The 12,992-nt window shown below is 40.1% G+C and overlaps 1 pseudogene; it reads right to left on the bottom strand.

Annotated features, from left to right (window-relative positions):
- Positions 1-9,659: 9,659 nt before the first annotated feature.
- Positions 9,660-12,992, bottom strand: part of LOC140176760 (uncharacterized) — a 162,140-nt pseudogene continuing 158,807 nt past the window's right edge.

The following is a 12,992-nucleotide window of genomic DNA, read 5'->3' as shown; positions in this document are numbered from 1 at the left end:
CCGTTAAAAGCGCGCCAATTGGACTCCTGTAGCTCAAGAAAATCCATTTCGAGTGCAGGGAGGTCAAGATCCAACAGCATCAGCAGTCCTTTTTCAGCCTAAGTCAGATTTTTGCTCAACTCCCTCAATTTCAGCCAGAAAATACCTGAAATCACAGAAAAACACACAAACTCATAGTAAAGTCCAGAAATATGATTTTTGCCTAAAAACTAATATTATTTTACTAAAAATTAACTGAAACATGCTAAAATCTACATGAAATTACCCCCAAAAAGCGTACAAAATATCCGCTCATCACAACACCAAACTTAAACTGTTGCTTGTCCTCAAGCAACTAGATAAATAAAATAGGTTTTAACAGAAATAAAGAAGTAATAATATTCTCGAGTTTTAAATGAAGCTCTGATTCTTATTAGATGAGCGGGGCTTGTAGCTTTTTGTCTCTGAACAGTTTTGGCATCTCCCTGTATCTTTAAATTTTCAGAATGATTGGCATCCTTAGGAACTCGGAATTCAGATAGTATTATTGACTCTCCTAGTGTAGTATGTTGATTCTTGAACACAGTTATTTTATGAGTCTTGGCTGTGGCCCTAAGCACTTTGTCTTCCAGTATTACCACCGGATACATAAATGCCACAGACACATAACTGGGTGAACCTTTTCAGATTGTGGCTCAGCTTTGCTAGAGTCCCCAGTTAGTGGTGTCCAGAGCTCTTAAGCACACTCTTTTGCTTCGGATCACGACTTTAACCACTCAGTCTCAAGCTTGTAACTTGAACCTGCATGCTACAAGCTCATGGTTAGGGACAGCTTGGTTTAGCCGCTTAGGCCTGGATTTTTATTTCCTTGGGCCCTCCTATCCATTGATGCTCAAAGCCTTGGATCCTTTTTACTCTTGCCTAGTGCTCATGGCTTGTGAATATTTTTTTTTTGAACTGCTTTTTCTTGCTTCAAGAATCAATTTCATGATTTTTCAGATCATCAATAATATTTTTCGTGTTCCTCATCCATTCAGGAGCCAATATTCATCAAATTCAAAGTACCTATTATGCACTGTTCAAGCATTCATTCAGAGAATAAAAAGTATTGCCACCACATATAATTAATTATAATTTTTATTATTAAGAACTCGAAAAATATAGATTACTTCTTTATTCTAAAAAAAATCTACTACTTTATTCATGCCTGATGATGATGAGAAAAATAAATTATAGCTTAATTGGAAATAAAATCAAAATAGACATCCTAATTACTAATAAATATCTCCTAAGGTGAATTTCTATAATAATACTATCACTAAGCTGAAGCAGAAAAATTGGAACTCAGCAACCTGTTGTTTTGAGGAGTAGATGTTCCTCTAATCTGTGGGGTGTTGTTCAAGGATTAATTTTTGGCGCTTTAGCTCCCTTAGATCACGCCCTTGCTCCTCCTGTTCCTTGAGCAGTTTGCAAATCATGCTACCTTGATTATTCTGTTCTTCCTTTATTTGATCCATAGCTTCTTGCAATCTGGAAATAGAAGCCTCAAGCTGTTCCCAATATTCGAATTGGGGCAGTTCTGGGAGGGCTTCTTGTGCTCTTCTCTTAGTTGGATCCTCTTGTTGCTGTTGTCTGACCATTGATATTCCAGTAATGGGCTTTTCAATTAGGATATATTCAGTTGTTCCCATCTTTACTCCAGCATCCTTGCAAAGCATAGAAATTAGGCTTGGATAAGCCAATTTGGCGTCCTTAGAATTCCTGTTTGCTATTTTATATAGCTCACAGGAGATCAGCTGATGGACTTCCACTTCTTTTCCCAACATGATGCAGTGAATCATTATTGCTCTTTTAATAGTGACTTCAGAACGGTTGCTGGTGGGCAATATGGAACGGACTATGAAATCCAGCCAACCTCTGGCTACTGGTTTCAGATCTTCCCTTTTGAGTTGAACTGGGATGCCAGTCGTACTGGTGGTCCACTTGGCTCCAGGGATGCATATGTCCTCCAGAACCTTGTCCAGCCCTTTATTGACCCTCATCATTCTCCTGTTAAAATAGTCTGGGTCATCTTTCAGTTGAGGAAGCTTAAATATCTCCCTGATCTTATCAGAGTTGGTATGAATGATCTTTCCTCTGACTACAGTCTTATGGTCAAAGAGAGCAGCTCCAATGATTCTTTGCCTTTCTGTCTGCCATAGATTACCATAAAATTCCTGAACCATGTTCCTTCTCACTTTCGTTTCAGGATTGGCCAGAATTTCCCAATTCCTGTTTCGAATTTGCTCTTGGATCTCCGGATATTCATCTTCTTTCAGATCAAATCTGACTTCCGGGATCACGGATCTGTGACTCATTATCTTGTAGTAATGGTCTGAATGTTCTTTAGTTAAGAACTTCCCTTGATTCCAAAGTGGCTTTAGAGTGCTTTCTTTCTTGCCTCTTGGGTTGGGTTGTTTCCCTTTAGGAGCCATGATCTTAAGTGGGTATGTTTTTGTGATCACGGATAAAACACACCAAACTTAGAGCTTTGCTTGTCCTCAAGCAAAAGAGAAGAAAGAAGAGGGAGAGAAGGAGAGCAATTGTGGAATGGTGATGGTGAGGGGGCGCCGAACACAAGATATAGGGAAGGGGGGTGGGAAATTTTCGAAAAAAATAAGAAAGAGATAAGATAGAAGATATGATTTTAAAAGATATGATCAGAAAAAGATATAACCTTGAAAAGAGAAAGATATGAATTATAATTTAAAAGATAGATTTGAAATTTAATTTTGAAAAAGATTTTAAAAGATAATTGATGTGTTGAAAACAAATTTCAAAAGATGATGGATTGAATTGGAAAGCCATTTGGCTTTATGGATTAAGATATATTTAATATTTTTGAAAAAGGGATTTTAGAAATTAGGATAAAAAATTTTTCGAATTGAAAGTGATAATTTAAAATATGTTTATGCAAGAAATCATGAATTAAAACATAAAAATTTTGAAAAAAATATAAAGAAAAACGAAATTGTACCTCCTCCCATCGTCCTGGCGTTAAACGCCCACATGGTGCATGTTTTGGGCGTTTAACGCCCACATGCATGTTGCTTCTCCTGGGCGTTCAACGCCCATTTGGTGCTTCTTTCTGGCGTTGAACGCCATGAAGTCCTTCATCACTGGGCATTTTTCTGAACGCCCAGGATGCTAGCAGACTGGCGTTAAACGCCCAGAAGGTGCATCTTTCTGGCGTTTAACGCCCAGAAGATGCTCCTTTCTGGCGTTTAACGCCCAGAAGGCTACCCTTACTGGCGTTAAACGCCCAGTGGGTGCTTCTTTTGGGCGTTTAATGCCCAAAGCATTTTTTACTGGCTTTTCTCATGCCAGTGAGCTTCCAAATTTCCCTGTAGCTCTGTGACTTCAACCAATTGTTATTTCACCTTTGAAGATACTTGGACTTAAACCTGTAAAGAAAAGAAAATTTATTTAATTAGTAAATAAACTTGTAAATGGCTGGGTTGCCTCCCAGCAAGCGCTTCCTTAATGTCATTAGCTGGACTGTCACTGATCTTCAATGAAGTCTCAGTCTTGAGCATTCTTGCTCGAAATTTTCTTCAAGATAGTGTTTAACTCTTTGTCCATTAACAATGAACTTTTTATTAGAGTCACTATCCTGAAGTTCTATGTATCCATATGGTGATACGCTTGTGATTACATATGGACCTCTCCACCGGGACTTTAATTTCCCAGGGAATAATTTGAGCCTAGAATTGAATAGCAGAACTTTCTACCCTGGTTTAAAAACTCTGGATGACAATTTCTTATCATGCCATCTTTTTGCTTTCTCCTTGTAAATTTTTGCATGGCATAACTGTGAGGTAGGTTGCCTGATCTCTGGCAACTGTCACAATTAAGCACAAACGCTCGGGAATCTTTATAGAAAGTAGGCCAGTAGAAGCCACTTTGGAGGACTCTTGTGGCTGTTCGCTCACTTCCAAAATGTCCTCCATACTGTGATCCATGGCAATGCCAAAGGATCTTCTGTGCTTCCTCTTTAGGCACACATCTACGGATTACTCCGTCTGCACATCTCTTGAAGAGATATGGTTCATCCCAAAGATAGTACTTTGCATCTGTGATTAATTTTTTTGATTGCACCCTACTATACTCTTTGGGTATGAATCTCACTGCCTTGTAGTTTGCAATGTCTGCAAACCATGGCACTTCCTGGATGGCAAACAGTTGCTCATCCGGAAAGGTTTCAGAGATCTCAGTGAGAGGGAGGGACGCCCCTTTCACTAGTTCTATTCGGGACAGGTGATCTGCCACTTGATTCTCTGTCCCTTTTCTGTCTCTTATTTCTATATCAAACTCTTGCAGAAGCAACACCCATCTGATGAGTCTGGGTTTTGAATCCTGCTTTGTGAGTAGATATTTAAGAGCAGCATGATCAGTGTACACAATCACTTTTGAAAAGAAATTTTTGAAAAGAAACTATCCTATCAAAATTTAATGACTCTGTAACAACAAAAATAAATTACTCCTGATCTAAGAAATAAAATATGCCTTCAATTGTTCAAACTCAATGATCCCCGGCAACGGCGCCAAAAACTTGGTGCACGAATTTATGATTCGCACAACTAACCAGCAAGTGCACTGGGTCGTCCAAGTAATACCTTACGTGAGTAAGGGTCGATCCCACGGAGATTATTGGTTTGAAGCAATCAATACTTATTTTATTAATCTTAGTCAGGAGGCCAATAAGGGTTTAATGAAATTACGAGGTTTGATTATAAAAATAAAAGAGAATAACAGCGTTACTTGTTGTGCAGTAATGGGGAATATGTTGGAGTTTTGGAGATGCTTTGTCCTTTGAACTTCAACTCTTCCTTGAAATCCTTCAACACACGCAAGGCTCCTTCCATGGCAAGCTCTATGTAGGGTGTCACCGTTGTCAGTGGTTATTTCCCATCCTCTCAGTGAAAACGTTCCTATGCTCTGTCGCAGCACGGCTAATCATCTGTCGGTTCTCAATCAGGTTGGAATAGAATCCATTGATTCTTTTGCGTCTGTCACTAATGCCCAGCCCTCAGGAGTTTGAAGCACGTCACAGTCATTCAATCTCGGAATCCTACTCGGAATACCACAGACAAGGTTTAGACATTTCGGATTCTCATGAATGCCGCCATCGATCCGGCTTATACCACGAAGATTCTGATTAAGGAATCTAAGAGATATTCATTCAATCTGATGTAGAACGGAGGTGGTTGTCAGGCACTCGTTCATGGATTGAGGAAGGTGATGAGTGTCACGGATCATCACCTTCTTCACAATTAAGCGCGAATAAACATCTTGGATAAGAACAAGCGTGTTTGAATGGAAAACAAAGGAATTGTATTAAATCATCGAGACGCTGCAGAGCTCCTCACCCCCAACAATGGAGTTTAGAGACTCATGCCGTCACAAAGTGTATAATTCAGATCTAAAAATGTCATGAGGTACAAGAAATGTCTGTAAAAGTTGTTTAAATAGTAAACTAGTAACCTAGGTTTACAGAAAATGAATAAACTAAGATAATTGGTGCAGAAATCCACTTCTGGGGCCCACTTGGTGTATGCTGGGGCTGAGACTAAAGCTTTCCACGTGTAGAGGCCTTTCTTGGCGTCAAACTCCAGGTTATGACGTGTTTTGGGCGTTCAACTCCGGATCATGACGTTTTTCTGGCGTTTAACTTCAGACAGCAGCATGAACTTGGCGTTTAACGCCAAGTTACGTCGTCTATCCTTGTGCAAAGTATGGACTATTATATATTGCTGGAAAGCCCTGGATGTCTACTTTCCAAAGCCGTTGAGAGCGCGCCAATTGGACTCCTGTAGCTCCAGAAAATCCATTTCGAGTGCAGGAAGGTCAGGATCCAACAGCATCAGCAGTCCTTTTTCAGCCTAAGTCAGATTTTTGCTCAACTCCCTCAATTTCAGCCAGAAAATACCTGAAATCACAGAAAAATACACACACTCATAGTAAAGTCCAGAAATATGATTTTTGCCTAAAAACTAATAATATTCTACTAAAAATTAATTAAAACATACTAAAATCTACATGAAATTACCCCCAAAAAGCGTATAAAATATCCGCTCATCACAACACCAAACTTAAACTGTTGCTTGTCCTCAAGCAACTAGATAAATAAAATAGGATAAAAAGAAATCAAGAAGCAATAATATCTCAGAGTTTTAAGTGAAGCTCAGATTCTAATTAGATGAGCGGGGCTAGTAGCTTTTTGCTTCCAAACAGTTTTGGCATCTCACTTTATCCTTTGAAATTCAGAATGATTGGCATCCATAGGAACTCAGAAGTCAGATAGTATTATTGATTTTCCTAGTTAAGTATGTTGATTCTTGAACACAGCTACTTTTATGAGTCTTGGCCGTGGCCCTAAGCACTTTGTTTTCCAGTATTACCACCGGATACACAAATGCCACAGACACATAACTGGGTGAACCTTTTCATATTGTGACTCAGCTTTGCTAGAGTCCCCAGTTAGAGGTGTCCAGAGCTCTTAAGCACACTCTTTTTGCTTTGGATCACGACTTTAACCACTCAGTCTCAAGCTTTTCACTTGGACCTTCATGACACAAGCACATGGTTAGGGACAGCTTGATTTAGCCGCTTAGGCCTGGATTTTATTTCCTTGGGCCCTCCTATCCATTGATGCTCAAAGCCTTGGATCCTTTTTACCCTTGCCTTTTGGTTTTAAGGGCTATTGGCTTTTTCTGCTTGCTTTTTCTTTTTCTTTCTATTTTTTTCGCCACTTTTTTTTTCACAAGCTTTTGCTTTTTCACTGCTTTTTCTTGCTTCAAGAATCAATTTCATGATTTTTCAGATCATCAATAACATTTCTCTTTGTTCATCATTCTTTCAAGAGCCAACAATTTTAACATTCATAAACAACAAGATCAAAAATATGCACTGTTCAAGCATTCATTCAGAAGACAAAAAGTATTGCCACCACATATAAATAATTAGAATTTTCCTTATTAAGAACTCGAAAAAATTAAATTGCCTCTTTATTCTACAAATCTACTATTTTATTCATGTTTGATGACGATGGGAGAAATAAATTATAACTTAATTGGAAATAAAACCAAAATAGATATGCTAATTACTACTACTCCTATATAACTTCTAAGGTAAAATCCTATAATAATACTATCACAGAGTTAAAGCTAGAATTAGAACTTAACAACCTGTATTTTGGGAAGTGGATGTTCCTCTAGTCTGTAGGGTGTCTTCAAGAATTAATTTCTGACGCTTCAGCTCCCTTAAGTTCACATCCTTGCTCTTCTTGTTCCCTTAGGTGCCATGATCTTGATGAGTTTTAGCTCAGTGATCATGGCAACTCACACCAAACTTAGAGGTTTGCTTGTCCTCAAGCAAAAGAAATGACAGGAGAGGAATAGAGGGAGAGGCAATTTTGAAATCCAAAAGATATGATGAGTTGAAAAAGATTTGAAAAAGATTTGGATTGGAAAAAGATTTGGGTTTATGAATTAAGATATATTTGATATTTTTGAAAAAGGGATTTTAGAAATTAGTGTTTTTAGAAATTAGGATTAAAAATTTTGGAATTGAAGGATGACATTTTGAAACATGTTTATGCAAGAAATCATGAATTGAAACATAAAAATTTAGAAAAAAATATAAAGAAAAACGAATTTTTACCTCCTCCCCACCATCCTGGCGTTAAACGCCCAAACGATGCATGTCTTGGGCGTTTAACGCCCAAATGCTGCTTCTCCTGGGCGTTCAACGCCCAGCTGATGCTTCTTTCTGGCGTTGAACGCCAGGAAGTCCTTTGTCACTGGGCGTTTTTCTGAACGCCCAGGATGCTAGCAGGCTGGCGTTAAACGCCCAGAAGGTGCTTCTTTCTGGCGTTTAACGCCCAAAAGATGCTCCTTTCTGGCGTTTAACGCCCAGATGGCTACCCAGACTGGCGTTAAACGCCCAGTGGGTGCTTTTTTTGGGCGTTCAACGCCCAAAGTGTTTCTTACTGGCTTTCTCACGCCAGTGAGCTTCCAAATTTCCCTGTAACTCTGTGACTTCAACCATTTGCTATTTCACCTTTGAAGATACTTGGACTCATACCTGTAAAAAAAGAAAATTTATTTAATTAGTAAATAAACTTTGTAAATGGTTGGGTTGCCTCCCAGCAAGCGCTTCTTTATTGTCTTTAGCTGGACTACCACTGAGCTCTAATCAAGTCTCAGTTTTGAGCATTCTTGCTCGAAGTTGCCTTCAAGATAATGTTTAACTCTCTGTCCATTAACAATGAACCTTTTGTTAGATTCATTATCCTGAAGCTCTACGTATCCATATGGTGATACACTTGTAATTACATATGGACCTCTCCACCGGGATTTTAATTTCCCAGGGAATAATTTGAGCCTAGAATTGAATAGCAGAACTTTCTGCCCTGGCTCAAAGACTCTGGATGACAATTTCTTATCATGCCATCTTTTTGCTTTCTCCTTGTAAATTTTTGCATTCTCGAAAGCATTGAGTCTAAATTCCTCTAGCTCATTTAACTGGAGCAATCGTTTTTCTCCAGCTAACTTGGCATCAAGGTTCAGGAATCTGGTTGCCCAGTAGGCCTTGTGTTCCAGTTCCACTGGCAAGTGACATGCCTTTCCATACACAAGCTGGTATGGAGAGGTCCCTATAGGGGTCTTGAATGCTGTTCTGTATGCCCACAGAGCATCATCCAAGCTTCTTGCCCAATCCTTTCTACGGTTAATTACAGTCCGTTCCAGGATTCTTTTGAGTTCTCTATTTGAGACTTCAGCTTGTCCATTAGTCTGTGGATGGTATGGAGTGGCTACCCTGTGGCTAACTCCATAACGAACCAAAGCAGAGTAAAGCTGTTTATTGCAGAAATGAGTGCCCCCATCACTGATTAATACTCTAGGGGTACCAAATCTGCTGAAGATGTGTTTCTGGAGGAATTTTAACACTGTTTTAGTGTCATTAGTGGGTGTTGCAATAGCCTCCACCCATTTGGATACATAATCCACTGCCACCAGAATATAAGTGTTTGAGTATGATGGTGGGAAAGGTCCCATGAAGTCAATACCCCATACATCAAACAACTCAATCTCCAAGATTCCTTGTTGAGGCATGGCATAACTGTGAGGCAGATTGCCAGATCTTTGGCAACTGTCACAATTAAGTACAAATGCTCGGGAATCTTTATAGAGAGTAGGCCAGTAGAAGCCACAATGGAGGACTCTTGTGGCTGTTCGCTCACTTCCAAAATGTCCTCCATACTGTGATCCATGGCAATGCCATAGAATTTTCTGCGCTTCTTCTTTAGGCACACATCTACGGATTACTCCGTCTGCACATCTCTTGAAGAGATATGGTTCATCCCAAAGATAGTACTTTGCATCTGTGATCAATTTCTTTGATTGCAGCCTACTGTACTCTTTGGGTATGAATCTTACTGCCTTGTAGTTTGCAATGTCTGCAAACCATGGCACTTCCTGGATGGCAAAGAGTTGCTCATCCGGAAAAGTTTCAGAGATCTCAGTGAGAGGGAGGGACGCCCCTTCTACTGGTTCTATTCGGGACAAGTGATCTGCTACTTGATTCTCTGTCCCTTTTCTGTCTCTTATTTCTATATCAAACTCTTGCAAAAGCAATACCTATCTTATGAGTCTGGGTTTTGAATCCTGCTTTGTGAGTAGATATTTAAGAGCAGCATGATCAGTGTACACAATCACTTTTGATCCTACTAAATAGGATCTGAATTTATCAATGGCGTAAACCACTGCAAGTAGCTCTTTTTCTGTGGTTGTGTAATTCTTCTGTGCATCATTTAGAACACGGCTGGCATAATAAATGACGTGCAGAAGCTTGTCATGCCTCTGTCCCAACACTGCACCAATGGCATGGTCACTGGCATCACACATCAATTCAAATGGTAATGTCCAGTCTGGTGCAGAGATGATTGGTGCTGTAACCAATTTAGCTTTCAGAGTCTCAAATGCCTGCAGACACTCATTATCAAAGATGAATGGCGTGTCAGCAGCTAGCAGGTTGCTCAGAGGTTTGGCGATTTTTTGAAAAATCCTTTATAAACCTCCTATAGAATCCTGCATGCCCCAGAAAGCTTCTGATTGCCTTAACATTGGCAGGTGGTGGTAATTTTTCAATTACCTCTACCTTAGCTTGATCCACCTCTATCCCCTTGTTCGAGATTTTGTGCCCAAGGACAATTCCTTCAGTCACCATAAAGTGACACTTCTCCCAGTTTAAAACCAGGTTAGTTTCTTGGCATCTCTTTAGAACAAGTGCTAAATGGTTAAGGCAGGAGCTGAATAAGTCTCCAAACACTGAAAAGTCATCCATGAAGACTTCCAGAAATTTTTCCACCATATCAGAGAAAATTGAGAGCATGCACCTCTGAAAGGTTGCAGGTGCATTGCACAGGCCAAATGGCATCCTTCTGTATGCAAATACTCCAGATGGACATGTGAATGCCGTTTTCTCTTGATCCTGGGGATCTACTGCAATTTGATTATAACCTGAATATCCATCCAGGAAGCAGTAGTATTCATGACCTGCTAGTCTTTCTAGCATTTGGTCTATGAATGGTAAAGGAAAATGATCCTTTCTGGTGGCTGTATTGAGCCTTCTATAATCAATACACATACGCCACCCTGTAACTGTCCTTGTAGGAACCAGTTCATTTTTTTCATTATGAACCACTGTCATGCCTCCTTTCTTAGGGACAACTTGGACAGGGCTCACCCAGGGGCTGTCAGAAATAGGATAAATAATTCCAGCCTCTAGTAATTTAGTGACCTCTTTCTGCACCACTTCTTTCATAGCTGGATTCAGCCGCCTTTGTGGTTGAACCACTGGCTTGGCATCATCCTCAAGCAAGATTTTGTGCATGCATCTGGCTGGGCTAATGCCCTTAAGATCACTAATGGACCACCCAAGAGCTGTCTTGTGCGTCCTTAACACTTGAATTAGTGCTTCCTCTTCCTGTGGCTCTAAGGTAGAGCTTATAATTACAGGAAAGGTATCACCTTCTCCCAGAAATGCATATTTCAGGGATGGTGGTAATGGTTTGAGCTCGGGTTTTGGAGGTTTCTCCTCTTCTTGAGGGATTTTCAGAGGTTCTATTATCTTCTCTGATTCCTCCAAATCAGGCTGAACATCTTTAAAGATGTCCTCTAGCTCTGATTCGAGACTCTCAGCCATATTGACCTCTCTTACCAGAGAGTCAATAATATCAACACTCATGCAGTCATTTGGGGTGTCTGGATGTTGCATGGCTTTGACAACATTCAACTTGAACTCCTCCTCATTGACTCTCAAGGTTACTTCCCCTTTTTGGACATCAATGAGGGTTCAGCCAGTTGCTAGGAAAGGTCTTCCTAGAATGAGAGTTGCACTCTTGTGCTCCTCCATTTCCAGCACCACAAAGTCTGTAGGAAAGGCAAATGGCCCAACCTTGACAATCATGTCTTCAATCACGCCTGATGGGTATTTAATGGAGCCATCAGCAAGTTGAAGACATATCCTGGTTAGTTTGATCTCTTCAGTCAAACCAAGCTTTCTGATAGTAGATGCAGGTATTAGGTTGATACTTGCCCCAAGATCACATAAAGCTTGCTTGGTACAAGCACCCTCTAATGTGCATGGTATCATAAAGCTCCCAGGAACTTTAAGCTTCTCAGGTAAGCTTTTCAGAATGACTGCACTGCATTCTTCAGTGAGGTAAACTTTTTCAGTTTCCCTCCAATCCTTCTTATGACTTAAGATCTCTTTCATGAACTTAGCATAAGATGGTATTTGCTCAAGTGCTTCTGCAAACGGAATCTTTATTTCAAGAGTCCTGAGATAGTCTGCAAAGCGGGCAAATTGCTTATCCTGTTCTGCTTGGCGGAGTTTTTGAGGATAAGGCATTTTGGCTTTGTATTCCTCAACCTTAGTTGCTGCAGGTTTATTACCTACAGAAGTGGGTTGGGAAGCCTTTTTAGAAGGGTTGTTATCAGTACTTGTATGTGACTGATCACCCACTGGCATTTGAATGCCAGGTGTGGAAGCTGGAGTGGCATTAAACGCCACCTCCTTGCTTGTTTCTGGCGTTTGAACGCCAGAACCATGTTCTTTTTGGGCGTTCAACACCGGATTCATGCTTGTTTCTGGCGTTGAACGCCAGAAATAAGTATGGTTTGGGCGTTCAGCGCCAGCATCATTCCTCTCTGGGCTCTGATTGTCCTCAGAGGGATTTTGAGTAGACATCTGCTCATTTCTTGGCTTCCTGCTGCTTTGAAGTGAGGTATTTAATGTTTTCCCACTTCTTAATTGAACTGCTTGGCATTCTTCTGCTATTTGTTTTGACAGTTACTTTTCTGTCTGCTTTAATTGCACTTCCATATTCCTGTTAGTCATTCTTGTTTCCTGTAATATTTCCTTGAATTCGGCTAGCTGCTGAGTTAGAAAGTCTAATTGCTGATTAATTTCATTAGCCTGATCTACCGGACTGAGTTCTGCAGTTACTGTTTTAGCTTCTTCTTTCATGGAAGATTCACTGCTTAGGTACAGATGTTGATTTCTGGCAACTGTATCAATAAGCTCTTGAGCTTCTTCAATTGTTTTTCTCATATGTATAGATCCACCAGCTGAGTGGTCTAGAGAAATCTGAGCTTTTTCTGTAAGCCCATAGTAGAAGATGTCTAATTGCACCCATTCTGAAAACATTTCAGAGGGGCATTTTCTTAGCATCTCTCTGTATCTCTCCCAGGCATCATAAAGGGATTCATTATCTCCTTGTTTGAAGCCTTGGATGCTCAGCCTTAACTGTGTCATCCGTTTTGGAGGGAAATAGTGATTCAGGAATTTTTCTGACAGCTGTTTCCATGTTTTTATGCTGTTCTTAGGCTGGTTATTTAACCACCTCTTAGCTTGATCTCTTACAGCGAATGGAAACAGTAATAATCTGTAGACATCCTGATCCACTT

This window comes from Arachis hypogaea, chromosome 2, assembly GCF_003086295.3.
Source record: "Arachis hypogaea cultivar Tifrunner chromosome 2, arahy.Tifrunner.gnm2.J5K5, whole genome shotgun sequence".
NCBI classification, from domain to species: domain Eukaryota; kingdom Viridiplantae; phylum Streptophyta; class Magnoliopsida; order Fabales; family Fabaceae; genus Arachis; species Arachis hypogaea.
The sequence above is the reverse complement of the archived record's forward strand: the minus strand, read 5'-3'. Positions and strand labels throughout refer to the sequence as shown.